We start from the raw sequence: 27,818 nt of genomic DNA on the forward strand, positions 1-27,818 counted from the left end.
AGCACACTGAATATATCCCACCACTCCTTTCTGGCCTGCTAAGTTTCTGCAGATAGGTCTGTTGCAAACCTGATCTGTCTTCCCTTGTAGGTTAGGTACTTTTTTTCCTTTGCTGCTTTCATGATTTTCTCCTTGCCTGAGTATTTTGTGGATTTGACTATGATATGCCTTGTTGACGGTTGGTTTTTGTTGATTCTAATGGGAGTCCTCTGTGCTTCCTGAATTTTGATGTCTGAGCCTTTCCCCAGGCTAGGAAAGTTTTCTACTGTGATTTGCTCACATAACCCCTCTACCCGTATTTCTCTCTCTTCCTCTTCTGGGACCCCCATGATTCTGACGTTGTTCCTTTTTAATGAGTCAGTGATTTGTCTAATTCTTAAATTGTGCTCTTTTGCCTTAATCTCCCTCTTTTTTTCTGCTTCATTATTCTCTATAAGTTTGTCCTCCATATTGCTGATTCTCTGTTCTGCCTCGTCCATCCTTGCCTCCGCTGCATCCATCCATGATTGCAGGTCAGTTATAGCATTTTAAATTTCATTCTGGCTATTTTTTACTTCTTTCATCTCTGCAGAAAGGGATTCTAATCTATTTTCGACTCCAGCTAGTGTTCTTATTATCATGATTCTAAATTCTGGTTCAGACATCTTGCTTGTGTCTGTGTTGGTTAAATCCCTGGGTGCTGTTTCTTCGTGCTCTTTCTTTTGGGGTGAATTCCTTCGTTTTGTCATTTTGAAGGGATAAAAGGAATTAATGAGGTAGAAAAATTGAAATTAAAAAATTAAAATTAAAAAAATATTAAAATTAAAAATTAAACACACACACACACACACACACACACACACACAGAAATTGAATTGATGATGCTAGATCCTAGGTGTGTTTTGGTCTGAGTGTAGAAAGTGGTTTGACAGATTAGAGAAACAAACAAAAAAAGGGGGGGGGGAGAGAAAAAAAGGAAGTCATTAGAGAATTTGAAAAAATGAATACACTCAAGTAGACTAAAATACACAAATGTAGAGAATATAGTAGAAAAAATTATAGAAAAATACTTTTAATAAAAATTAAAAAGAAATTTGAATTTTTTAGTTTTCTGTATTTAAGAAAAAAGAAAAGAAACAAAAAAGAGAAAAAAGATAAAAAAAGAAAAAGGAAAAGACAAAAAAAGAAATTGTTTGAAAATTTGAAAAAGGGAATACACTGTAGTAGACTGAAATAAAATGATGGGAGTAAGATAGAAATTGAAAAAATTTACGTAAAAGCAAAAAATATAGTAATAAAAATAAATAAAAATATTTTTAAAAGAAGTTTAAAGTAAAAATGAAGTTTTTTCCTTTCTGCATTCAATAAAAAGAAAAGAAATGAAAAAGAGAAAAAAAGAAAAAGAAAGAAAAAAAGGAAATTGTTTGAAAATTTGAAAAAGTGAGTACACTGAAGTAGACTAAAATAAAATGATGGAAGTAAAGTAGAATTTGAAAAAAATTTACACAAAAGTAAAAAACGTAGTAATAAAAATTAAAGACAGATATTTTTTTAAAAAATTGAAAAAAAAATGAGTTTTTTCTCTTTCTGTATTCAAGAAAAAGAGAAGAATTATAAAAGAGAAAAAGGAAAAATGGAGAGAAAAAAAATTGAATAGATGAACCTGCTAACAGATTGAAGTATGACTGAAATTGCTTCGTTTTCCCCTAGAGGTCAGTCCTTGTAGCTCTTTATTGTCCATAAAGTAAGCCGGCGGTGCGGTATGTGTTCTTGAAGAGTGAAGTTGGCCCAGTTGGTCAGGGCTCAGTGTAACAGCTCCACTCTCCCCTAGATGGCGCTGCTAGCCTACTGGGGTGGATTGTTGCGGTGCTCATTGGTGCGCATGCGCATGTGCGGGAGCGGTTCAAAATGGCGCCATCCAGCCACCCAGTCTGTTCTCCAGGATCGGCAAATCATGCACCAGTCCTCTGTCTTCAGCTCTCATCTACTCCCTGCTTTTCCACTCTCCGTGACCAGGCCCCCGACAGTACCTCTCTCCTGAGTTTTGTCTCAGATGCGGCTGTTTTCCCCGGCCCCTTACTTCCGAAGGACTGCGGCTTTGACCCGCTCCGCTCCTCTGCGGGAGGGTCTCACTGAGTAATGGTGAATGAGCAATGGCTGAGTGTCAGCTGCACCCAGGAATGCCCACTGGACCCTGCTGTTGCCGGTGCCCCGAGAGTGTAGCCAGGTGCCAGCCTGCCCCAGAAAAAATTGCGAGACAGTGTAGCCTCAGCGTTTCAGGGACCATGGAAAATTGCAACACACATCTGGCACCAGGCTTCACCCTCAACAACCTTGCCCCAGCACCAGTGAATGTGGCTGCCTTCTGGGGTCTGCTGGCACCAGGTGGCTTCAACAGTCTCTACCAAATGTCCTTCCAGCAGTGGAACCGCTTTTCCCTGTGTGGCCTGAGAACCTCCCAGACCCCAATCTGTTCCCGGGATCCACCTTTTCCACCAGAGCACCGCCAGGTATGGAGCTGCGGAGTTGCAGCCTTTACGCTCCCCTTGTTTTACAGTCTTAATGGAATTTAAACCCTCTCCTTTCTCCTTTCTCCCTTTTTAGTTTAGTCCCTGCGGCTGTTTCCAGTTTTCCATTTTCTCTCCGGCTGCTTTTGTGGAGGGGTGTTTTTCCCGTATGCTCCCCCCCCCAGTCTCTGTCCTCTCTCCACCCCAAAAGGGGTTCCCTACCTTTTGGGGCTTCTTGCTCCCCAAATTCAGCTCTTCGTATCATGTACCTGCTGAATTCTGTGGCTCAGGTTGTGCAGATTGTTGTGGTAATCTTCCAATCGGTGTTCTAAGTGTGTAGGATGGTTTAGTGTTGGTCTGGCTGTATTTCATGGACGCAAGACACACAGAAAGCTTCCATGCCGTTCCCCCATCTTGGCTCCTCCTACTTTAGGTCTTAAAAACAGAACTAAAGTCAAAATGAATAATGATTAAGACTAAGGCAAGTTAGGTTATGAATGTGCAGAGACAGCTACATTTCATTCAGTATAAAGCTTTTGCTGAGCAGAGAAGAACTTATGTTTGGAATATTTCCAACAGAGTATCATCCACAGAGAAAAATGCATAATTTCAAATTAAATACATGAAAGGAAACTGTAATTTCATGGTGTCATTGGGGGAGAGAAACAGCCTATTTTTTGCCATAGCTTCTTTTATTTTTGTAAAATGTTTATGTATTTTTGAGACAGAGAGAGAGAGGGAGAGCACAAGCAGGGGAAGGGCAGAGTGGGAGAGGGAGACACAGAATCCAAAGCAGGGTCCACACTCTGAGCCCAACGCAGGGCTCAAAACCATGAACCACGAAATCATGACCTGAGCAGAAGTCCAATGGTTAGCCACCCAGGTGTCCCTAGCGTCTTCTATTGTTTTAAAAATGTGTCTATATAATATATATATTTAGGTCAACCAAATTGTTCTTTTTAATCCATCTTTAGTGATTTGAAATCATGAAACAATAGTGAGCTTATAGACTATTGAAAATATTCTGAAATGGTTGCACAATGTTGTGCAACTACTGACTCTAGTTATAAAACTTTAATGGCCACAAAATAAACCCCATTCTAATTAAATGGTCACTCTGCATTGCCCCCTCCAGGCAGCCCCTGGCATCCACCTATCTGCTCTTTGTTCTTTGGATTTACCTGATCTGGATATTTCATATAAATGGAATCATACAATATGTGACCTTTTGTGTCTGGCTTCTTTCACTCAGCATAATGTTTTCAAGGTTCATCAGTGTTATACCATTTATCAGTACTTCTTTCATGGCTAAATAATATTCCATTTTTATGAATATACCACATTTTTTTTAATCCATTAATAGGTTGTGGACAATTGGTTGTTTCTACCTTTTTTCTCTTTTTTTTTAAGTTTTTTTTTTTAAATTTTTTAATGTTTATTTATTTCTGAGACAGAGACAGAGCATGAGTGGAGGAGGGGCAGAGAGAGAGGGAGACACAGAATCAGAAGGAGGCTCCAGGCTCTGAGCTGTCAGCACAGAGCCTGATGCGGGGCTCGAACTCACAAACCGTGAGATCATGACCTGAGCCGAAGTCGGTCCCTCAACCGACTGAGCCACCCAGGTGCCCCTTAAAGTTTTTTCAAAAAATATTTATTTTTGAGAGAGAGAGAGAGAGAGAGAGAGAGCAGGGGAGGAGCAGAAAGAGAGGGAGACACAGAATTCGAAGCAGGCTCCAGGCTCTGAGCTGTGAGCACGGAGCCTGATGTGGGGCTTGAACTCATGAACCGTGAGATCATGATCTGAGCTGAAGTCAGATGCTTAACCAACTGAGCCACCCAGGCACCTCAACCTTTTTTTTCTTTTTAAGTTTATACGTTTATTTTGAGAGAGAGAGAGAGACAGAGAGTGAGTGGGGGAGGGACAGAGAGGGAGGGAAAGAGAGAATCCCAAGCAGACTCTGTGCTGTCGGTGCAGAGACCTATGCAGTGTTCGAACTCACGAAATGCGAGATCATGACCCAGGCTGAAACCAAGAGTCGGACACTTAACCGACTGAGCCACCCAGGCACGCTGGTTGTTTCTACCTTTTGAATATTAGGAATAATGCTGCCATCAACATCTGTGTACAAGGTTTTGTTTGAATAAATATCATATTTTTAATATTTTTTGTGGATGCTAACATTGTTTCAGCCACACTTCTTGACACTGCCTATTACCTCCCACCCTGACCTGTTTTATTCACTTGCTTTCTCATCCTGTTTCCCTTGGCTTTTGTATTTACATCTTCTGGTATGTAATGGGGGTGAGCATATGCATTTCCTCCATCCTTGTACTTTCTTCCAGCACAGAACTTGAACTAATTAATGAAAACTTTTCTTCATTTTTCTCAAAAATGTGCCTCTACACTAGATTTCTTTCTTTTCTTCCTCAATTTTGGTCATTGTCTGATAAGTGTTGATTGTGGATGAGGATTATTCTTTTTTCTTCTATGTTTCACAGTAAAAAACTGGATAGTTTTAGAAGATCTAAAATTGGGGGTAGAGCTTTGCCCCTTTTATAGTAAGCATGCCTTTATGTATGCATCTGGGTTTAATTATAGTTGGCATCTCTGAACTCTGAAGGAAAATATGCATTGCTGAGATGTCATGTGTTTCTGGCAGTCTAAGAGTATAATCACTCAAATGTAAAGTCACTCCTCTGGCTTTCTTTAACCTGGCCTCAAGGGCTGTCTTACCCCCCACTCCCTGCCCCTGAACTCCTAGGAGGGCCTCTTTTTCACGTCAGTCCCTATCTACTCCTCCTCTGATTTGCCCTTATTTGCCATTTAATCATTCACTCTAAGTAATATGACTTAACTTCTTTATGGTTGTCTCTTGCCTCCCTAACTAGATTATAAAGCTCTGCTGAACAGACTCTAGCTGTGTTTATTTTTTATATGCTTCACTGCTCAGCATATATAACAGGCGAGCAATAAATACTTGCATTGGTGACTCACGAAATCCAAAAAAAAAAAAAAAACCCAGCCCTTTTAAATATACCTAACTACTCAGTATTATTAAGCTAAACAAGTTTAAAAGTGTTCAGATTCATTTTTTGTTTGTGTCCCTTTTTTATTGAAGTATAATTAACATACAGCGTTACATTAGTTTCAGATGTACAACACATCGAGGTGACAATTCTGCACATCACTCAATGCTCACCGTGGCAAGCATAGTCACCTGGAGTAAATACCCAGGCGTGCATTTGCTGGGGGTATGGTAGTCACATGTTGATTTCTTTCTTTTTTTTTAAGAAACTGCCAAACTCTTTTCCAAAATGGCCATACAACCATACAATGTTATTACAGTATTATTTCAAATTCATTTTTTAGTATAATGCTTATTATTGGGACTGATAGCAAGTTTAGAAAAAGAGTTTTGTGTGACAGGTATGGCAACTGAATTCCTTTTCAAATCTAGTTAACATACTAGTGTACCTTGGTGATTCTAAAAATGTGTGCTTCAAATCACCTGCATCAGAACTCTATGGTGTTGGTTAAAAATGAAGATCCTTGAACCCAGCCTTGAATTTATACACTAATACATTCTCATGGTGGAGCTCGGGAATCTGCATTAAAGAAAAAAAATAAAAGCTCTCCTGAGCTTTTTTGCTTTGAAATTTTGAGAACCATTGGGATTGTTTGAGAAGAAATTGATACCTTCATTTGGGATATTTCTTTTTTATCTATTAACAATTCTTAAAGCTTTATTTTTTGGGGAGAGAGAGACAGAGACAGAGACAGAGAAAGAGAATGAGCAGGGGAGCCGCAGAAAGAGGGGGAAAGAAAATCCCAAACAGGCTCTGTGCTGCCAGGGTGGAGCCCAACCGGGGGCTGGAACTCACAAACCATGAGATCATGACCTGAGCCAAAATCAAGAGTTGGACATTTAAAGGACTGAGCCATCCAGGTGTCCCCCTTCATTTGGGATATTTCAGGTAGATTGAAGTTCAGCTTAAGTTGAAAACAGGGACAATAGACAATGAAATTTAGTGAAATTTATTTACTTATTATTTTTTTGAGGTTTTAAAAAACTTTTTATTTGGAAACGATTATAGATTCATAGGAAAAACAGTTCTGAGAGGTCCAGTGTGCCCTTCACCCAGTTTCTCCCAATGTTCCAGTTTACATTCTGCAGTATAATACCAAAAGCAGGGAACTGACATTGCTATAACGTGTGTGCGTAGTTCCATGTCATCTTGTCACATGTATAGGTTCACAGAGCCACCACCTCACTGCATCAGAACACAGAACTGCTCGGTCGCCACAAAGATCTCTGTTGTGCTCCTGCTTTGTAGTCACACCCACCTTTCAACTGCATCGCAACCACGCATCTGTTCTCTTTCGCTGTAATTTGTCATTTTGAGAATGTTATATAAGTGGAATCATGCAGTATGTGACCTTCTGAGATTGGCTTTTCTCATTCAGCACAATGCCCTTGAGACCCAGCCAGGGTGTTGCCTGTATCAATAGCCTTTTTATTGCTGAGTTGTATTCCCTGGTGTGGACGCACTGTGTTTTATCTAAGTGTTCACCTATTGAAGGACATTTGCGTTGTTTGCGGTTTGGGGATATCACAAGGAAAGCTGCTATGGATAATTGTACAGGTTTCTGTGTGGACATAAGTTTTCATTTCTCTGGAGTAAATGCCCATGAGTGCTTTTGCTGGGTCATATAGTAGTTGCATGTTGATTTTTTTTTTTTTTTTTTTTTTTTTTTTAGAAACTGCCAAATTCTTTTCCAGAGTGGCCATACATTTTACATTTGCACCAACACTGTAGGAGAGATCCAGTTTCTCTCCATCTTTGCCAGCATTTGGCGTTGTCATTATTTTTTATTTTAGCTATTCAAATAGGTATATAGTGACATCTCAGCATGGTTTTAATTTGCATTGCCCTAATGGCTAGTGATGTTGAGCATCTTTTCATGTGCTTATGTGCCATGTGGATGTGCTCTTCATTGAAATGTCTGTTCATATAGTTTGAGAGTTTGTCTTTTTCCTAGTTGGAATTTTTATTATTGTTTTGAGAGTTCCTTATGTATATGAGATACAAGTCCTTTCTTGGGCATGTGGTTTGCAAATATTTTCTCCCGGTCTGTAGCTTGTTTTTTTTCATCCTCTTAACAGGGTATTTCACAGAAAAAAAGGTTTGGATTCTGATGAGGTCTAATTTATCAATTTTTAACTTTCTGTATCCTGCTTTTGGTCTATGTCTAAGAACTCTTTACCAAACCTATTTCCTGAAAGTTTTCTCCTATGTCTTCTAAAAGATTTATAACCTTGCGTTTAATGGGGCGCCTGGGTGGCTCAGTCGGTTAAGAATCTGACTTTGGCTCAGGTCATGATCTTGCCGTCTGTGGGTTCGAGCCCCGCGTTGGGCTCTGTGCTGACAGCTCAGAGCCTGGAGCTTGTTTCAGATTCTGTGGCTCCCTCTTTCTCTGACCCTCCCCTGTTCATGCTCTCTCTCTGTCTCAAAAATAAATAAATGTTAAAAAGAAATTTATAATCTTGCATTTAAATCTATGATACATTTTGAGTTAATTTTGGTGTAGGTGTGAGGTTTAGGTCAAGGTTCGTTTTGTTTTTGTTTTTGTTGATGGTTATCCAATTGCTCCTGCACCACTTGTTGAGAAGATGATCTTTCTCTATTGAATTGCCTTTGCTCCTTTGTAATTTGTATTCTTGGTTTTCTGTTCTGTGTCACTGACATATGTGTGTATCTCTCTGCCAATACCTCACTTTTTTTTTTTAACATACAGTGTTTTATTAGTTTCAGGTGTATAATATATTCAACAAATCTTTTTAAAAAAATTTTTTAATGTTTATTTCTGAGAGAGACACACATAGAGTGCAAGCAGGGGAGGGGCAGAGAGAGAGGGAGACACAGAATCTGAAGCAGGCTCCAGGCTCTGAGCTGTCAGCACAGAGCCTGACACGGGGCTTGAACCCATGAACTGTGAGATCATGACCTGAACTGAAGTCAGACGCTTAACCAACTGAGCCACCCAGGCGCCCTTCAACAATTCTTTATATGACTCAGTGCTCATCACTATAAGTGTGCTTTTAATACCCATTATAATTTTAATTCAATAGTTGGGAAGTTAATTTTTTTGACATGAGTCTACAGATGAATGTTTCATAGTTTTAATGGTATGGAATTAAAGTCCTGGAAATTTAACAAATTTTAACTCACCTGAGATTTGCTGAGGTGAAACAGAATAAAATCACTTAAAAACACCACTGTGTGATTCACACTTAAGTTACCCCTAGGACATGGACATAATTATGTAACAAAATGCTACTCTCTCATCCAAAAGCTGCAAATACAGCTGAAAAATAATTACTGCACAACACTCTCCAAGTTATAGCTAGTGTTTACTGATATTTTGAAAATCCTGCATCATTTATTAGTGTTATGAAGAAGTTCTGGAATGTGTTGAGCAGAGGTTTTTCAAGGTATTGCATTCAGATAATACAGACTTTTGTGTCCTAGGAGTTAAATCAACAAAGCATTAATAAGTAATCCAGCAGTATAATGAAGTGATCGCCAGGCAAAGTGACAATGAACATTGCTTGCTGGTAGCAAGTAACTGAAATGGAACAAGTTTGTTATATTTTGGGTGACATGAGGGAATAATAGAACGCAGTTGAGAGAAGCCTTTTTGTTAGGAAAATCAGGAGTTTTGTGGTTGTGTTTTTCACCCACCTTATGATGTGTTCCTCCCTCTTGACCTTTTGACATGTTGCGCTTCTTAAATGTATCACTTTTGTAGGCACCGACTGGGTGGCGGGGCAATGCTGTTTTTCATTTTTTCTGCAAAGATGTCTACAATGTATTTTTCTTGAGGAATTATATTTAAATCTCTCTACATACTGAGAATTCCCTGTGTGACTCGGCAGATTTGGGACTTCTTTCAACTCCAAGCTGATCAAATGGAGCAGTCCTTTGTAGAGAACTAAATATGCACAAGATTGAGGCTAATGCTCCCGTCACACATCACAGTCAACCTCATTGGAATCAGCTTGTACAGAAAGGAAAATGAGAGGACAGAGTGTAGTAGCTTAATTAAGAGCATCCAATATCTGTTTGTTTTTTTTTTTCTTCTTATTTCATACTTATTTCATATTGTGTTATCCTCTTGTCACTGGAAAGGCACAATTTTCTCCCTCACTTAATGGAAGATCTAAGCCACACACATGCTGGCTGAAAAAAGGAAAGGTCTTAATGTAAATTGGTAATCCTGCAAAGGAAGTCTTTTTTTAAATTTTTTTATTTATTATTATTTTTTTTTTGCACGCGCGAGAGAGACAGAATGCTAGTGGGGGCAGCAGCAGAGAGAGAAAGAGACACAGAATCTGAAGCAGGCTCCTGGCTCCGAGCTGTCAGCACAGAGCCCGATGCGGGGCTCGAACTCACCGACGGCGAGATCATGACCTGAGACGAAGTCGGACATCCAACCAACTGAGCCACCCAGGCACCCCAAGAAGTCTTTTTTTTAAATGTTTATTTATTTTTGAGGGAGAGACAGACTGAGCACAAGTGGGGGAGGGGCAGAGAGAGAGAGAGAGAGAGAGAGAGAGAGAGAGACTCAGAGTCTGAAGCAGGCTCCAGGCTCTGAGCTATCAGCAGAGAGCCTGATGTGGGGCTCAAACACATGACTGCCAGATCATGACCTGAGCCGAAGTCGGACACTTAACTGACTGAGCCACCTTGTCGCCCCATAGAAGTCTTGACTTCTGGTAAAATTGAAAGCAGAAAGAGCTGGGGACAAGTTCCAGGTCAAGAATCTGGACTGTTTTACCTGGTTCTTTAAGTCAAACAGCGTGATCTCATTATGTTGTGTCCCTTTTCAATCCCAGGAACTCCAGATATACCCAGGACCAAATGTAAATACCAAAACACATTTGTTTCAAAATTATATAAATGATTTTTGGATTATCTGGGTCACTGCCCCCCCTCCACTAATGTGTATAATCAAGAGCTGATAATGCCACATGTGATAAGCAATTCTTTGATGAAAGATTTGATGTATAACTCCTTGTAGGAAATTATTTTTGTTTTTACAAGTTTTAGTTTTGACACTTATTTTTGAAGAATGCCCTGTTCAGTTGTCTGGATTTTAGAATGTCATTTGAAATACTTAGCTATTTAAGAAAAGGAAAAAAGAGAGAGAGACAGAGAGAGAGAGAGAGAGAGAGTCCAACTGGGAGTAACAACTTAAGCCAAATTGGACAACATAAAATATAAACTATGGCTTTTGAAATAACAAGTTTGTAATCATAAACTAGACTCCCATCGAAATGGAGAGTCACTCTTTCCCTGCCCCCCACTTTATTCTTTCTCTTTTATGTACAACTTCTTATAATGCACTTGTCAAGCTAGTCGTTAAATTCACATTTGTATGCTGACCATGAGGACTGTTTTGGCTTCCAAGTTGGTCAAGTTGAACTGCTTTGAAGCTAGTAATCTGCTGAATTAGCAGCCTTCTTTCATGGTATTCCAGAACAAACAGATCCCCTTTAAAAAATCCCCACTTTTGTTATTTCAGGTGGTTTGAGTCTGTTATTTTTACATAAAGATGTTAGGGTTCTTCCAAGAGAGGTTCAAAGAGAAATGTAGGAATAAAACGTTAAGCAGATTAAAAGGACATTTAGTATAATAATCATGTCACTGGGTGAAAGATGAGGTTAAAATTGGTCATCACTTTACTGCGTAGCTAGTCATGTGTGTGTGTGTGTTTTTTTTTTCTTAACTTGCATAGGAGGCCTCAAGGTAGACCTAGGTTTTAGAAAGCAATGTCATCATTAGGACAAACATTAGAATAATAGTTATTTGAGTACTTACTCTAACAATGCTAGGGAGTAGGCACTATTATTATTGCCATTTTATAGATGAGGAAACTGAGGCACAGAGGGAGGAAGAACATCCCTAAGGTAAGAATGAAAAGTTGGCACACTGAGGAGCCAGTTTAGCGTGATGTATAGCATGGCCTTCAAAGACACACAGAAATGGGTTCAAATGGCAGCTGTGATGCTTATTAGCTGAATAACTTTGAGCACTTTCTTAGCCTCTGAGCCTCAGTGTTCTCATCAGTAAAATGAGATTATAATATCTGTTTCAAAGGGTGTTTTTGAGGATTAGTTTAAATAATAGTAAATAATAATAATAATACTGTACATTTATTGAATGTTTATCATGTACTAGACATTATTCTAAGTACTTTGTGTTGATTTTTACTACTCCATTATATATGTACTTTTATAATCAAGATTAAAAAAATTTTTTTTAATGTTTTATTTATTTTTGAGAGAGACAGAGGTAGAATGTGAGTGGGTCAGGGGCAGAGAGAGAGGGAGACACAGAATCCAAAGCAGGCTCCAGGCTCTGAGCTATCAGCACAGAGCCTGATGCGGGGCTCGAACCCACGAGCTGTGAGATCATGACCTGAGCTGAAGTTGGACGCTCAACTGACTGAGCCACCCAGGCATCCCTATAATCAAGATTTTTAAAGTTTATTTATTTATTTTGAAAGAGAGAGTGTGAGTGGGAGAGGGGCAGAGAGAGAGAGGGAGACAGAGGATCTGAAGCAGGCTCTGTGCTGACAGCAGAGACCCGGATGTGGGGCTCAAACTCATGAACTGCGAGATCGTGACCTGAGCTGACGTCGGATGCTTAACCACCTGATCCACCCAGGCACCCCTATAATCAAGATTTTTATGCTCAAGAAAACAGGGTATATCAAAACACAAAATAGCAGATCAATGGAACTGAATAGAGAGTTTAGAAACTAGAGAGTCTAAAACCATGCTTTTATGGTCAATTAATCTATGACGAAGGAGGCAAGAATATGCAACGAGAAAATGTCTCTTCAACAAATGGTGCTGGGAAAACTGGACAGCAACATGCAAAAGAATGAAACTGGACCACTTTCTTATACCATAAAAAATTCAAAATGGATTAAAGATCTAAATGAGAGATTTGAAACCATAAAATTCTTAGAAGAAAACATAGACAGTAATTTCTTTGACATTGGCCATAGCAACATTTCTCTAGATGTCTCTTCTGGCAAGGAAAACAGGCAAAATTAAACTAGTAGGACTTTACCAACAAAACAAAACAAAGCAAAAACATTTGCATAGCAAAAAAATCAACAAAACAAAAAGGGAACCTACTGAATGGGAGAAGATATTTGCAAATGATATATCCAATAAAAGGTTAATATGTAAAATATATAAAGAGCCTATACAACTCAACACTAAAAAAACAAATAATCTGATTAAAAATGGGCAGGGGATCCGAATAGACATTTTTCCAAAGAAGACATACAGATAGCCAACAGACAAATGAAAAAATACTCAACATCTCTAATTATGAGGGAGATGCAAATTAAAACCACAATAAGGTATCACTTTATACCTGTCAAAATGGCTAAAATTAAAAAAAAAGAAATAACAAATTTGGCAAGGATTCAGAGAAAAAGGAACGCTTGTGCACTGTTGGTGGGAATGTAAACTGGTACAGCTACTGTGAAGATTGTCTGGAGGTTTCTCAAAAAATTAAAAATAAAATTACCATATGATCTGGTAATTCCACTACTGGGTATTGGAAGAATACAAAAACACTAATTCAAAAAGATATATGCACCCCTATGTTTATTGCAGCATTATTTACAGTAGCCAAGATATGAAAGCAATCCAAGTATCTAACCATAGTTGCATGAATAAAGAAGATGTGGTATGTTATACACACACACACACACACACACACACACACACACACACACATATATATATATATAGGAATACTAGCCATAAATATGTGGTATGTTATATATATACATATATATTGTATATATTCCTATATATATATATATATATAGTATATATTCCATATATATGAATATTAGCCATAAAAAGAATGATAGTGTGCCATTTGTAACAACATGGATGGACCTAGAGGTATAATACTAAGTGAAATAAATAAGTCAGAGAAGGGCAGGTATCAAATAATTTCACTCATGTGGAATATAAGAAACAAAACAAAAGAACAAAGAAAAAAAGAGACAAAAGACCAGACTCTTAAAATCAGAGAACAAACTGGTGGTCTCCAGAGGGGAGGTGGGTGTGGGAACACTTGAAATAGATAAAGAGAATTAAGAGTACACTTATCTTGATGACCACTGAGGAATATATAGAAGCATTGAATCATTATATTGTACACCTGAAACTAATATAGCACTGTAAATTATACTTGAATTAAAAAAAAAAGAAAATATTAGTGTAAAGAAGATAACTTGCTAGTTAGTAATAGAACTGGGTTTGAAAATACCTAGCATAACACCTGACATATAATAGGCATTGGTAATAGTAACTATGTTATTGGTACCTAAATAAAAGGAAATATATCAGAATAACAGGATTCTTCTCTTTTCTCATGAATACTAATAAATATTAGAAAGGGACAATAGTACAAAAAATACCAGACTTATAGGGCCTATTTAGGGACATCTAAACCTATGCATCAGAATGAAATAAAGAAATGAATAAACTAATTTTTAGCAAATTCGATTTCAACTCTGTTGCACCAGATGCATTAAAACAATGCTGCTACTTTTTCATCATTGGGGCCAGTTGGGTGCATGTGTGTAGTAGGCAGAGCAAGAAGAATAATAGACAATCATATCTAGGTATGTACCCCATGGTGTGTAACAAGGTTTTGTCATCACCTAAATGAACTTAGTAAGAATTCTAAACTTTTTTTGTTTGGGGACTGTTTTGCTTTTTCACGTTTTATTGTCTTGTTTTAATGTGAATGGTTGTCATGTGAGTTTATTTTTAAAACATAGTCCTCCAAACCCCACTTTCTCCTTCCTTCTCCTGTATCTCAGCCCTATCCATGGCCCCAACACACACACACACGCACACACACACACACACACACACACACACAGCCGAGTTAGCTTTTAAAACGCTATCATTAAGCATAAAAAGACCAAAGAATGTTTGTGACCAGTATGCAGGAGCCAAAAAGATTTCTCACATTCTAAAAAAGAATCTTTGGCATTAATGGAGAAACCAGAACCAATTGTAAAGCATAATTACTGCACACACATGCAGTATGTGTGAATCTACGATCATTCCTTTAATTTCTCATACCAGAGAAAACTTAGACAATGTGTCCGTTGTTTCAATTCCCACGCATACTCCTCCCAGATCCTGCTAAAACATTGCTTTGTTTATACATTTATATAAAATGCAAGCAAATACCCAAGCTCAACTTCTTGGAAATCTGGTTTGAGTTCTTGAAGGAGATTCAGAGTTTTGGCTCTTCATGCAAGTTAAAAAAAAAAAATGGGTCACACAGCTAGCTTCATGACTCCAATTTCAGCAACCAAATGGTCTCATGTAAATAAGTGGCTATCTTCCACTCCCAAGCAATAACCACCACTTCAGGAAGCTACGTAGTGAACTCATTTTTAGTGAGGAAACCCCTTATTTTATTACTTTTGTGAAACTACTTTCCCAGCAGTCTTTAAAAGTGTTTAGATGTCTTCCTACCACATGAGGAGTTCTGAAACATTATTCATAACCTTTTTTTTTGTGCTGTGATACAATTATACATAAAAATAATCATAATTGTGATAACTAAGACTAGTGGGGATTTTACTATGTTCCAAGCACCTCACTAAGTCCTTTATGAGTACAGTTGACAGAATTTGCTCAGTATCACCACTGGGCTGATATTACTAATATACTCATTTTTATGGTGACTTTTGTTCTGTATCAAATTTGCCAAAACGCTGTTACCCAACTCTTCCTTTTTTAGAGAAAACACTCTTGGAAATCATCATAATTTTTATCACTTATTAATTTCTGCTTGATTTTCATAAAACAATGTTATTTATTCAGTTCCTAGTTTTACGTATATGTAATGACCTAGGAACTCCACTGTGCTATTCACTGGGCATGCAGAGATCAGTGGGGTATTATTTTCCCATCCTCAGAGCTCGTAGTGTAGGAGGGAAGGCAAAAATGTAAACAAAAATTATTGCATAATAAATTCAGTGATGCAAATATGTGCAAGATATAGAGATGGCAGAGAGGAGGAAACACAGGAGAGGGATGGGAAACATCAAAGAAGACTAGCTGATGCATGAACAGAAAATTCAAGGACAAAAAGAGATCAATAAAAGGAGAAAGACATCACACGGAAAACAGGCAATGTGTGCGAAGACATAGAAGCATAAAACCATTAGGTATGTTTAATACATAAGAACCCATCATATAAAATGTGCCATTGGCAGTAAGATTTGAGGTGGGGGGGGGGCACCTGAAGGGCTCAGTCAGTTAAACGTCCAACTCTTGCTTTCTGCTCAGGTCATGATCTCACAGTTCGTGGGTTCGAGCACCACATTGGGCATTGTGCTGGCAGTGTGAAGTCTGTTTGGGATTGTCTCTCTTCCCCTTCCGCTCTCAATCTCTCTCTCTCTCTCTCTCTCTCAAAATAAATAGGTAAACTTAACAAAAAAGATTAAGTGGAAGAGGAGGAAAGGAAGGCAAGTATCTGACAGGGAAGGACCAAGGAAGCAATGCTAAAGGGTTTAGACTTTATTCCATAGGTAATGAGTGTGTGTAAGTTTCAAATGGTTGAGAGACAAGATATGCTTATGTTTGAGAAAATCTGCTTCAATAGTCACTAAGCAAAAAACATTGAGACCTTGAAGTTAACTTTAGTAGTATGAAGTGAGAGGTAAGAGAAGATTTGAGAGATATTTAGGGGTCAAAGTCAGCAGGATTTGTTTGATGTGGGAGGCAAGGAGAAGAAAAGAATCTAGTATGACTAAGTTTTCAGAGGTGGCAGGTATTACTTCAGCCTGGACCTGCTGTTTATAAAACTCCCCCGTCCTCCAGAATAGCACAGAGTTTCACTTCTCCCCGATAAGAGAAGTCCAGGGGTAGATGGTTTAGGCTGATATGGCTCCATGGGGTCAGTAGAGCACCATGCTATCTTTCTGCTTTATCATCTTACTGCATAGCTTCCAACTTGAAAGTCACTTCTAGTCAAATTAGATGTTGGAGCTCCAGTTATCATGTCCATGTTGCAGGACAGAAGATGGAAGAAAGACAGAAGCACAGAGAAGAGCCCTTCCCCAGCTGAATCAGCTTCCTTTAAGTCGTCTTCCTGAGAATCCCATATAACATCTGTACATCGTTGGCCATAACTTAGTCACGTGGCTCTACTTAAATGCTAATTTGTCTGGGGAATAAGTCATTCTGGGCACCATTGTGCCGGGGTTTTTATTAAGGAGGGAGAAAGAGAGGATGAATAGTCCTGGGATTGGCAGCTGGTAGTATATGGCTCATGAGCCTTGGTGAAAAATAATGGCACAAAGAGAAAATCAGGGAAAAAACCTTTGCAGACCTTCGAGAAGAAATAAACAGAAGAGGATTCAGTGAGAAGAATATAATTGGAGGCAGAAATAGAATTAAAAAGAATGATGCAAAAAAAAAAAAAAATTCAAAGAGGAGAGAATGGTCAAAAGTGCCAGATACTGCAGACACTTTAAGTAAGATGAGAAATAAGAAGTGTTCATTGGATTTGGTAGGAGGAAGTCATCATTGTTGATTTTCTAAATTAAAAAAAAAAATTCTTTTAACATTTATTTATTATTCAGAGGCAGAAAGAGACAGAGCATGAGCAGGGGAGGGGCAGAGATAGAGGGAAACACAGAATCCGAAGCAGGCTCCAGGCTCTGAGCTCTGAGCTGTCAGCACAGAGCTGTCAGCACCGAGCCTGACTTGGGGCTCGGGCTCACAAACCGCAAGATCATGACCTGAGCTGAAGTCGGACGCTTAACCGACTGAGCCACCCAGGCGCCCTTCATTGATGATTTTCTAAAGACCAGTTTTACTGGAGTCATAGAGGGAGATACAGACTACAGTGGGTTAGAGCATGAATTAAACATTAGAAAACAGAGACAACTGTAGACAGCACCTTTTAAAAACTTGGCAGGTATGAGAGAAGGCTGTAGCCAAGAGACAGGATTCATACTTAAGCGAGTATTCAGAATCTGAACACTGAATGTGTTGTTGGCTGATGAGAGGGAATTAGGAAAGAAGAGATACAAATGGAAGTCCTGATTCTGTCAGCACATCAGAATAACATGTCTGAATTCTGGGGATGATGAGCTTTTCTTTTGATGGCTGTATGGAGTGAGGGGGACAAGGCCTAACACCTAAGTCCTGCTCATATAGTATTTCCAATAGAGGAAACATGCACAAAGTTGGGACTCCAACTGTATAAAAGTGAACAAGAAATGAACTTTGCCATGCAGAAGGAGGTAGTAAGAAAGCTTTCCTTTCTAAACAATGATGTTGAGTGGAGGTAGGAAATACCTCTTGAGAATTTGTTTGCACAACTCAAGGGAAGAATTTAATTTTAAAGTGATCCTTAACTGATTGTGTTTTCAAGTCACTGACAAAAGCAAATAAAAGTCCTTTCTAAAGGAAATCAAATCTAAATCAAGCTTCAAAGAATGACCCCAAAGTTCTAGGGAAAATTTGCAGCTCACAGTTAAAAGGCACAAAATGCATAAGGACACTCTTCAATACTTTTGCTTCCAGCCAAGAGGGAGTGGAGTGACAGGGATCTGATATATCCTGCCACCTGGAATAATTTTTTAAAATAGGGAAAAAATACATGAAACAACAATTTTTCAGACTTTGGACATCAGGCAACAGACAGTGATCTCCACGTAATGGGAAACAAACCAGGTGAGCTTTACAATTGCTCTAGTTTACTGCCTGGAGAGAATTTCCAGCTCAAGTGCAAGGTGGTGGATTCCAGGCCAGAGTTAAAGAGATGGGGCTGGAAATCTGGGGAAGCCAAGGTGATAGACATTGCAGGGAAGCACACTGGAGAGGGTAGGACTGAGCAGAAGGAGGATTCTGGAGATCTGCAGAGTCCCTCTCAAGTTTTCAGCTAAGTACTGATCAGTACATGTCTATGAAGAAACTACCTGATGCTGAGGGAAAGAAATACCACAAAGGATTACAGGATACAATTCTCAAGGCCCATATAGTGTTGGTAATAGTTCCTGCTTCCACCAGCCAGAGTCCAAAACCTCATAATCATAGCCATCCAGTAGAGTACTCAGAAGAGCTTTGCCTCAGTGGTGGGACAAAATTAGTGTGAGAATAAATGTTTCTGTGGTCCCACATAGCAAAGCTTAAAAGCATGACCAGCAGAATCAAATAGTTTCCAAGTAATTTAACTTTAACTGCACTGTAAAAGAAAGCTCGGGGACATTTAATAGCCAAAACCTGGAAACAACTCTATGTCCATCATTGTATGATAAACAAATGGTTGTATTACACAATGGAACACTACTCAGCAATTTAAAAAAATAATGTACTATAGGCATACAATTTGGACGAACCTCAATGTAATTTTATACTGAGTAAAAGAAGCCGGACTAAAAAGAATATATACTATATAATTTCATTTATACAAATTTCTAGAAAATGCAAGTTAATCTATACTGACAAAAAGTGGTGGTTGCTTGAGGACAGGGGTGTTGGGATTGGCAGGGAAGTTCTAGAGGGAGAATTCACAAAAAGCTGGGAGCAAATTTGGGAGGAGGTAATGAATATGTCCATTATTTTGATGGTGGTGATGTTTCACAGATGAATACATATGTCAAAATGTATCAAATTATACATCTTAAATATATACACTTTACTGAAGCTCAACTATATTTCAATAGTGTCCTAAAATTTAAAAAATGACACAAGGAAAGTTCAAAAGTAGATGGGAAACTTACAAAGAAAAAGACGTAGAGGGACTCACCTTACCAAGATTTAGGACTCTTGTAAAGCCATAATGATTCAGACATTGTGTTGATACAGAGGTAGACAAATAGATCCATGGATCGGAAGAGAGAGCATAGAAACAAACCCAACTATGCATGCAAGCTTGATTCATGATCAAGTCATTGCAGGTCACGGAAGAAAAGATCATCCATTTCATAAATGGTGCTGGCAAGATCCATGTAGATTTAAAAAAAAATTGGATCCCTACCTTGTACCATACATAAAAATCAATTTTTGGTTGATGAAAGATTTAACTGTGAAAACATAAACATAACTCTTTCAGAAGACTATGTAGTTTAATACAGCCTTTTGATACAGAAGTTTTTTAAGACATTAAACAACAAAATGTAAATCATAAGGGAAAAGATTGATAAATTCAACTATATTACATAACTTCAGTTTTTCAAAAATCACATTCAACAAAGTCAAAAGACAAGCCATGATGTGGCATAGTATTTGTAACTTACTTTCAACAAAGGATCAGCACCTCAAAAACTTAAAGGACTTTTAAGAGTATATAAGATGTAGATATCCTAATAGAAAAATGGCCAAAATATAAACAAGCAGTTCAGGGAGGAAGAAACACAAATGGTCCATAACAGGAAAATATCTCATTAGTAACCATGGAAGTGCAACCACACTTCCACAATGAGTTGCCTATCATGCAATATCAACAAATTAGAAAAAAAAAAATTAAAGTTCATTTGTCATGAAGTTAGCAAGGCTAACTTGCTAAACAATGTAACTTATATGTCCTGGTGGTGCCAGTATAAACTGAGAGAGTGACATTGGAACACAGTTGATCATTGCAGAGGACAGTTAGAGCCTCTACATGCTTTGCAACCTAACAAGGTTACTCCTAGGTATATGTCCTGAAACTGTTTTAATTCCTTCCTTCCTTCCTTCCTTCCTTCCTTCCTTCCTTCCTTCCTCCCTCCCTCCCTCCCTCCCTCCCTTCTTGCCTCCCTTCCTGCCTCCCTCCCTCCCTCCCTCTCTTCCTCCCACCCTCCCTCAGTTCTCCCTCCCTCCCCCCTCTTCCTCCCTTCTCTTCCTTCCTTCCTTCCCTCCTCTCTCTCTCTTTCTTTCTTTTCTTTCTTTCTCCTTCCTTTCTCTCTTTCTTTCCTCTTTCTTTTCTTTCTTTCTCCTCTTTCTTTCTTTCTTTCTTTCTTTCTCCTTCATTCTGTTCCTCTTTGTTTCTTTTTATTCCTTTCTTTTCTTTCTTTCTTTCTTTCTTTCTTTCTTTCTTTCTTTCTTTCGCTTTCTTTCTTTCTTTCTGAGAACATGCAAACAAGGGAGGGCAAAGGGTGAAGGAGAGAGAATCCTAAGCACACCCCATGCTCAGCGCAGAGCTCAATGCAGGACTTGACCTCATGACTCTGAGATCATGACCTGAGCCTAAATCATGAGTCAGACACGTAACTGACTGAGTCACCCAGGTGCCCCTAATTTTTCTTGAATATGGTCAGATCATCCTGGTGGATATTTCAGCCTTTAAAACAAAAACAAAAAGCAAAAAATGATGACCGGGATATGATAGAATTAAAGAGAACAGAATAGAAATAGAAAATATCATGATACATTGCTGATGGTAAAGTTGTGTATTATTTTCTTAAATTTTTTGGATTGCTAATAGTAAAATTTTGTATTCTATTAATCATTTTGGGTTATGTTGTAAAACATATTTTTTGTTATGAGTTGTGTTAAAATTTTTTTGAAAGCCACTTCCCTAAATAAATCCTTAGTATGCACTAGGACACAATTATAAGAATGTCTGAATGGTATTGCCTTATGAAAACAGCAAGCTGAAAACAGCTCAGATATCCAACAACAGTAACGTGATAAATAAATTGTTGATTAGTTATGTAATGGAATATTGTACAGAAATAAAAGTGAAGGAGCCTTGTGGATTAGTCATGAAATGAAATACTCAACAGAAATGAAAATAAAGGAACAACATGGTACCTTTATAGATCTTAAAATTAGGTAAATCTTAAAGCATAAGTTTGAGCAAAAGAAATGAGTCACAGAATATAATCAGTATAATTTTATTTATATGAAATTTGAAACTAAGCAAAACTAGATAATATGTTAAGTCTCCATACATAGGTGTTAAAACTGCAATGTGGGTGTATACAAAGCACCCCCATTTGAAGGTACTAACAGTGCTCTACTAATCTGGGTGATGGGGACACATGAGCTTGTATTTCTATTATTATTTAACCCAAACAGATATGCTGATATGCATGGTGTATTTCACAACTTAATTAAGATAGAAACAAGCTAGAGAAAGCTTAATTGGTGGAGTAAGATCCTTGAGGCAATGCGTCAGATGGGATTTAGAACACAAGTGAGTTAGACATTTTATGAACAGAAAGAAGGGCAACCCCTATTCTGAGAGCAGAGCAGGAAGAGGGAAGGATGAGAGTGGTTGCAGGTATAGTATGGAGTGAGAAGATACAGTGAAAAGCTTGATGGAGTTAAAGTCTGATGGGCTGTCTTTAGAAATATCATTAATATTTAATTATTTGAGAATAGTATTATCTAATGTAACAATGATGAAAATGCTGCATATCTGGGTTGTCCAATATGGCAGCCAAAGCCACATGTGGCTTTTGAGTGTTTGTAATGTGCCTAATGTCTCTGAAGAACTAAATATTTCATTTTATTTCACTTCTATTAATTTAAATTCAAAGAGCCATATGAGACTAGTAGCTACATATTGGAGATCTCCATTCTAGCTCTTCAGTGAACTGATCTTCCTGATCTTTGGATAGCAAACTCTGAGATCCCCTATCACTGAGCAAGATGGCTGGGGAGAACTCCCTTTTAGGTAAACAAATAGGTGGAACCCTCTTCTCTCATAAAAACCCAAAGTCAGCTTCCAAGGACATCTAGTAAAGCCAGCTAGTTCTCCTAGGAGAATTGTGGAATAGGGGTTTAGTACAACAGGAAGCAGGGGCAGAGAACAGAGAAGTCAACTGAGTTCCCATCTTGGGATGCTTTGTGTATTAACTTAGCCGGGAATGTTCTTGCCATAGATGAGAGTTTCTTAACCTCAGTGCTATTATCATTTTAGGCTGGATAATTCTTTGTTACAGAAGGCTGTGATGGATTCTTTAAGAACGTAGGAGGGGTTAGGGCGCCTGCTGAGAATGAAAAGGTAAATTTGGGTAGAGGCATGGGGAGGGTAGCAAAATGTCAGAAAAGTATTTCACAAAGTGAAACAGGCACAGCACTGGTGATTCCTGGAAGCGATTATCCTGGGCACATAGGCAATGTTGTTTTTAAATTGTAATAGTTATGAATTTATTTTATTGTAAAGGTTTGCTCAATTTTATAGTTTTGTTTTTATTTGGATGTTTATTAGGAAAAAACAATTAGCACATCAAACTGGATATTTGATGGATATTACGTATAAAGCAAAATGCTGTTTTAAAATGGAGTCAACTCCAGGAAGTGTAATTAGTAAACATGAACTCAGACGCTACTTTGATCAGACAAAAATTCCAAAGGTGGTGAGCAAAATTTTGAGAAACTTTGATTTAAATATGATATCCAACAGGCAGTTGGGAAAAGTCAGTGCCCTGCTGAGACTCCTCCTGAAATCACAGCTTTGTCGTGGCTCAGACAGTAATTCTTCATTGAGAAGCTCCTGTGCTTTCACAGGAGCAACTGGATGTTGCCAGTAACTGTTGAAAATACTGGATTTTCTAGAATCAAGGCAAGCAAGATAAACTGGAGGGTGAAATAGTCCACTTTTTTTTTTTTTTTTTTGGCTTAAAACCACACAGATTTCTTATTCTGCAATTCTGGAAATCAGAAATCTTACTTGGGTCTCACTGGGCTGGTATTGAGGTGACGGCAGGGCTGTCTTCTTTTCTGGAAGTGCTGGGGGAGAATCCATCTCCTTGCCTTTTCAGCTCCTAGAGGCCGCCTGCATTTCTTGGCTTATGGCTCCGTCTGTCTTTCAGCTGAGTCCTTCTCTGCTATCATACCTCTAGCTCTCTCCCGCCTCCCTCTCCCTGCTGTCCATTCTCAAATTGAGCAACTCCTACCCCTCTTGCTGGTCTTGCTGTATGTGGAAGAGAAGGGGACAGCAACATATAATTATTGCAGGAACCTAGTATGGTCATAAAGTTCTGAACTTTGCTGTGAAAACAAGTGAGAGTTAACCACGAGAGCTGAGAACATCTCTGGGGTGACATTTCACCAGGCAGGCAGGGATGACAAGAAACCGAGGGAAGTGACATTATGAAAGCTCAGAGGGATGGAATGGCATGATGAGTAGGTGTTGTGTGAGATGCTCCAGAAAGGTCTTCCTAATTCCTTCCTAATAGCCTTGATGGTTGAATGGTCTAGTCACTAGAGTGCTGCATTTTACTCAAAGGTTAATACATCCCTTTTAAACTGTGCTATCCTTTTTGGGAGGACTAAGGCAGGAAGCTGTGATCATTGCTTAGGTTTGGTTACAGCCCAATCTAGACAATGGGTGTGGGTCACAGAATAGAGAACAGAACTCATGAGAGCAGCCAAGGATCTGGAACCTGACGTTGCCTGTGTGAAGTGTTCTAGGGCAATGTCTCATGAACCACAGGCCACCGATTAATTAGAAGACGGAAATGGACAGTTTCTCAGAAGGCCTCACTCAAAGATGACTATTCACATAGTCATTCATCAAATATCTACTGGAAGTATAGTTAATGTTGTGGGGGCTGTGTTGGATGTTGGGAATACAACTGATTGATATGACATGGTCCCTACCTTCATGGAGCTTACATGGAAGCAACTTATGTGAACTAGCAAACAATCACCGTTGATTTGGGCTTTTCCAAAGCCATTGGAAATGTCAGTGCAAAAACAACAGAATTTAGAGGCAATACTGGTTTATGTTCACTGAGACAAGTCCTCTATATATTCACTACGTTGCATCTTTAGATTCTCCACAGAGCCAGCCCGGGAGACTGTGGTATGCTCTTACAGTTGAAAAAATGCTTTCAAATTGCTACTTTCCTAGAAACATCTCAGTTTGCCACTAATCCCAGGCATGCCTGTGGGAAAGCTAGAATGCCTTGATGGCAGTATCCACAGGCTTTTCCTTAAATGTTAGCAAATATATACTAATTTGTTCAATCCTTTTAAATACTCCAAACAATGGGCTAAAGAAGTAACTGGATAAGCATGGAAAACATCATAATTATGGGAAAGAGTAAAGAACTTCAAAGTTCATATTCTTTGAGTTCTGGATATCTCAAGACTATATCCAGTAGATGTCAATAGCTTCTTAACTTGGGGTCCTTGGAGTCCTAGAGGGTCAGGTGACTCCCATCAGGGTAATCCATATATTTCCTGAGGTTGTATGGAAAAATGTATAGGTATGGGCCAGAACTCTCATCAGATTCTCAAAATGACTCCCTGAAAGTCAAGAATTACTTCTGTAGATCCCTAAAAAATGCTCCCATGAGTGCTCTCTATGAGAATAGTCATGGATGACTTTACACAATTGCCATAGCTCAGGAGGCAGTGCAGCAGGACCTGGGAGACCTGGTCTCCTGTCCCAGCTCTCTTGTTAGAGCCACATGACCTGTACAAGTCTTGGCCCATCTGGGCCTCAGTTTCTTGTCTATGAAATGGGAGAAAGGATGCTTTTGCTTTTAGGTTTCTGTGTGGAATGATTGGATGTATGTGAAAATGCTCTAGAGACTTCAGGGTGCTATCTAAAAACAAGAGGCTTTAGAAAATGTTTACTCTCTGTACCTGTAGCACTGTTAAGTTCTTGGTCACTAGAGGGAGCTTCAGGATTCAGGGGAGAGAAAAGCCCTTGGCGTGTCTCCTTTTTCTGAAAACTTAAGGCCTCTATGAGGAATTCTTTTAAGAAGTTTTACATTTTAAAAATGTCCATTTAGATTTTTCTTTGGTTTTTATTCAGATAAAGATCTATAAAGGCATATATGACCACAGTTCCTTGTGACACAGATTTTCCCACCCATTAGCCTATAAGTTTCTTCTGAGTTTCTCTGGCATTAAAAAAAAAAAAAATGGTAGAAAACAATTTTCCAGAAGGCTGTATGAAGAAAGGACTTTTCCATTAGCAAAGTTGATTCATTATAAATTTTATGACACATGGTAATGGTTGTTTGAGGATATTTGTGCCCAGGCAGGATGGGGAAGTACATTGTCTGCCTTTGGCATGAAATTAGAACTCTTACTTTGGGTTTTCTGATGGCACTTTCTGCAGTTCTTAATTGGTGTGCTTTTTTTTCATGTTAAAGCTTCCCCTTTGAAAGCAGCTACACCAGAGGACCCAGATCAGTTTAAAGGAGGAGGTATGAGAGAGTGAAAGACACTAACATTGCATATTAGGGACTCAGGATCTCACTGACTTACTGTATATTTTGGGGAATTTTTTTCCCCTTTTAAGACCTCAGTTTCTCTCTCTGCTTCTAGCCAATACCGTATCCCCTCTAGCCCATGCATATACACCCATGGTCAGATGGGTTTTCTTCATGAAATAGGGAACAATCAGTGACCAGATTCAGGCCCCACATTATGCAAGGCAAAATTTTGTAGGAGCACAAAGCTCTTATATTTATTTGATTTTCTTTTTTTTTTTTTTTAAATTTTTAACGTTTATTTATTTTTGAGAAAGAGAGCAAGAGCGGGGGAGAGGAAGACAGAGAGGGAGACACAGAATCTAAAGCAGGCTCCAGGCTCTGAGCTGTCAACATAGAGCCCAACATGGGGCTTGAACTCATGAACCTCGAGATCATGACCTGAGCTGAAGTCGGACGCTCAACCAATTGGGCCACCCAGGTGCCCCTGTATTTACTTGATTTTCAATCCAAATGTATTTGGACGAGGTAGAGTCTTGTATTTCTCTTCCTTGTGGACCTTCAGATTGTATGTATTTCAGTCCTGCAGTGAAACATGACTGCAGAAGACAGCGAACATCGTTGTTTTTTTTTTTTTTTTTCCGCCCACGCACATTTGCATGTAAACACTTACTTGTAAAGACTTCGTTGCTAGTAACCCATTAGCAAAACTGGCCAATGAAACAGTCAGGCACAGACGTACCGCATTTTCTTTATTCTTGATTTTAATTCTTAAAAACCCGGGGCAGGTCTATGATTTATTTAAAGAACTGTTGACCACCCCGCCTGAACAGCTATTTTAAATCTATGGTGTTTCCTGTAATCAGTGGCCTTTTGGAGTTGAGGAAGTATTCTAGGAAAGACTTTATTTTCATTTTGTATATTTTTCACATCTGGATGCTGAAAAAGTTCTCTCCGCTGCCACATTCATTCCCTCGTTGCGGCTACTGGTGTCTCAGAAGTCACCCTAGCAGAAAGGATTTCCCTCTGCTGACAAAGAGGCGGGAGGCTGCAGGTTATAAAGGATGAAGCCCTGCTCCGTCCGATCTTTGCAGCTTCTGAGAAACAGCTGCCTATCCATGGACAGGCACTTGTTGCGTGCGGGCTTTCCCCCTGAAGTCTAACTCACGGAGGCTAATCAGCTGGCTTGGGTCAGAACATGTGAGCAATAGGAAATTTTTGAAAACGATGCAAAATGTTTGATCAACAATTTCATTAGTGATTATAGTCCGAGCTACTTTCTCCCCTTTTTCTTTCCCAGAGGCTACTGTTTCTTCTTTTAGCTTTCAGGGAGTGAAGGTCGGAAGGTGGGTTATAGAATCACTGTTCCCTAGTTTAGGGCTTCACCAGTTTTAAGGCACCTATGCGTCATGGGGGGCATCCTGTTAAAATGCAGATTCTGATTCAGCAAATCTGGGAGTGGGGTGGGAGGAGCTGAAGGTCTGCTTTGCTGAGAAGCTCCTAGGCAGTGTCCCTGCTGCTGGTCTTTGGAGCACACTGGGTAACAAGCCCCGGTTAATTTTTCTCTCTCTTTCCTGTTTCGAGCTGACACATGTTCATAGGATTAAGAATAATTTTTCTAATCTGATCCACAGGCACTGTCAGAAGCGAAGAATGAATAAATAATGATTTCAAAGCCTGTGGGAAATCATGAGGTCACAGATCCTATCTTCCGAATTAACAGTTAAGCTTGGTAAGCCATGACTTTGAATTCTAATTTATTGTAAAGCAAAATATGGAGAATAGACCCGCAGTGTGCACAAATGCAGAGAAGAGAACTCAGGCCGGTCTGCCTTTTCTCATGAGACGGCAAAGCAACTGTTTATTGGAGGTCATTATTATCGTTATTATTTATTGGCAAGCATTGTGTTCTGTACTGCATTGAAGTAGGAATCCGGTGAGGACTGAATGAGAAATTGTGTACCAATTCCTCTGGCTCTGAATCATCTGTGTACTTTCTCTTCACTACCAGGAACCCAGTCTAATTATTGCTTACGCAAAGGGATGAATCTTTCTCAGGTGTGAAGAAATTTGGGGTCTTGTATATTCTCAGG

At 39.0% G+C, this 27,818-nt stretch overlaps 1 protein-coding gene across 2 annotated transcripts in view; it reads left to right on the forward strand.

Moving 5' to 3' along the window:
* Window positions 1-27,818, forward strand: part of CCDC34 (coiled-coil domain containing 34) — a 170,158-nt gene that overhangs the window by 51,637 nt on the left and 90,703 nt on the right. Inside the window, exon 6 of one of the 2 annotated variants that reach the window (XR_014135297.1) lies at window positions 27,360-27,457. The gene's annotated coding sequence lies outside the window, so the exon portion shown is untranslated. Of the gene's footprint in view, window positions 1-27,359; window positions 27,458-27,818 lie in introns of those variants that run through there. The other variant, XR_014135296.1, reaches the window with a different exon arrangement.

The sequence above is a fragment of the Panthera onca genome, chromosome D1 (assembly GCF_046562875.1).
Source record: "Panthera onca isolate mPanOnc1 chromosome D1, mPanOnc1 haplotype 2, whole genome shotgun sequence".
NCBI lineage: Eukaryota > Metazoa > Chordata > Mammalia > Carnivora > Felidae > Panthera > Panthera onca.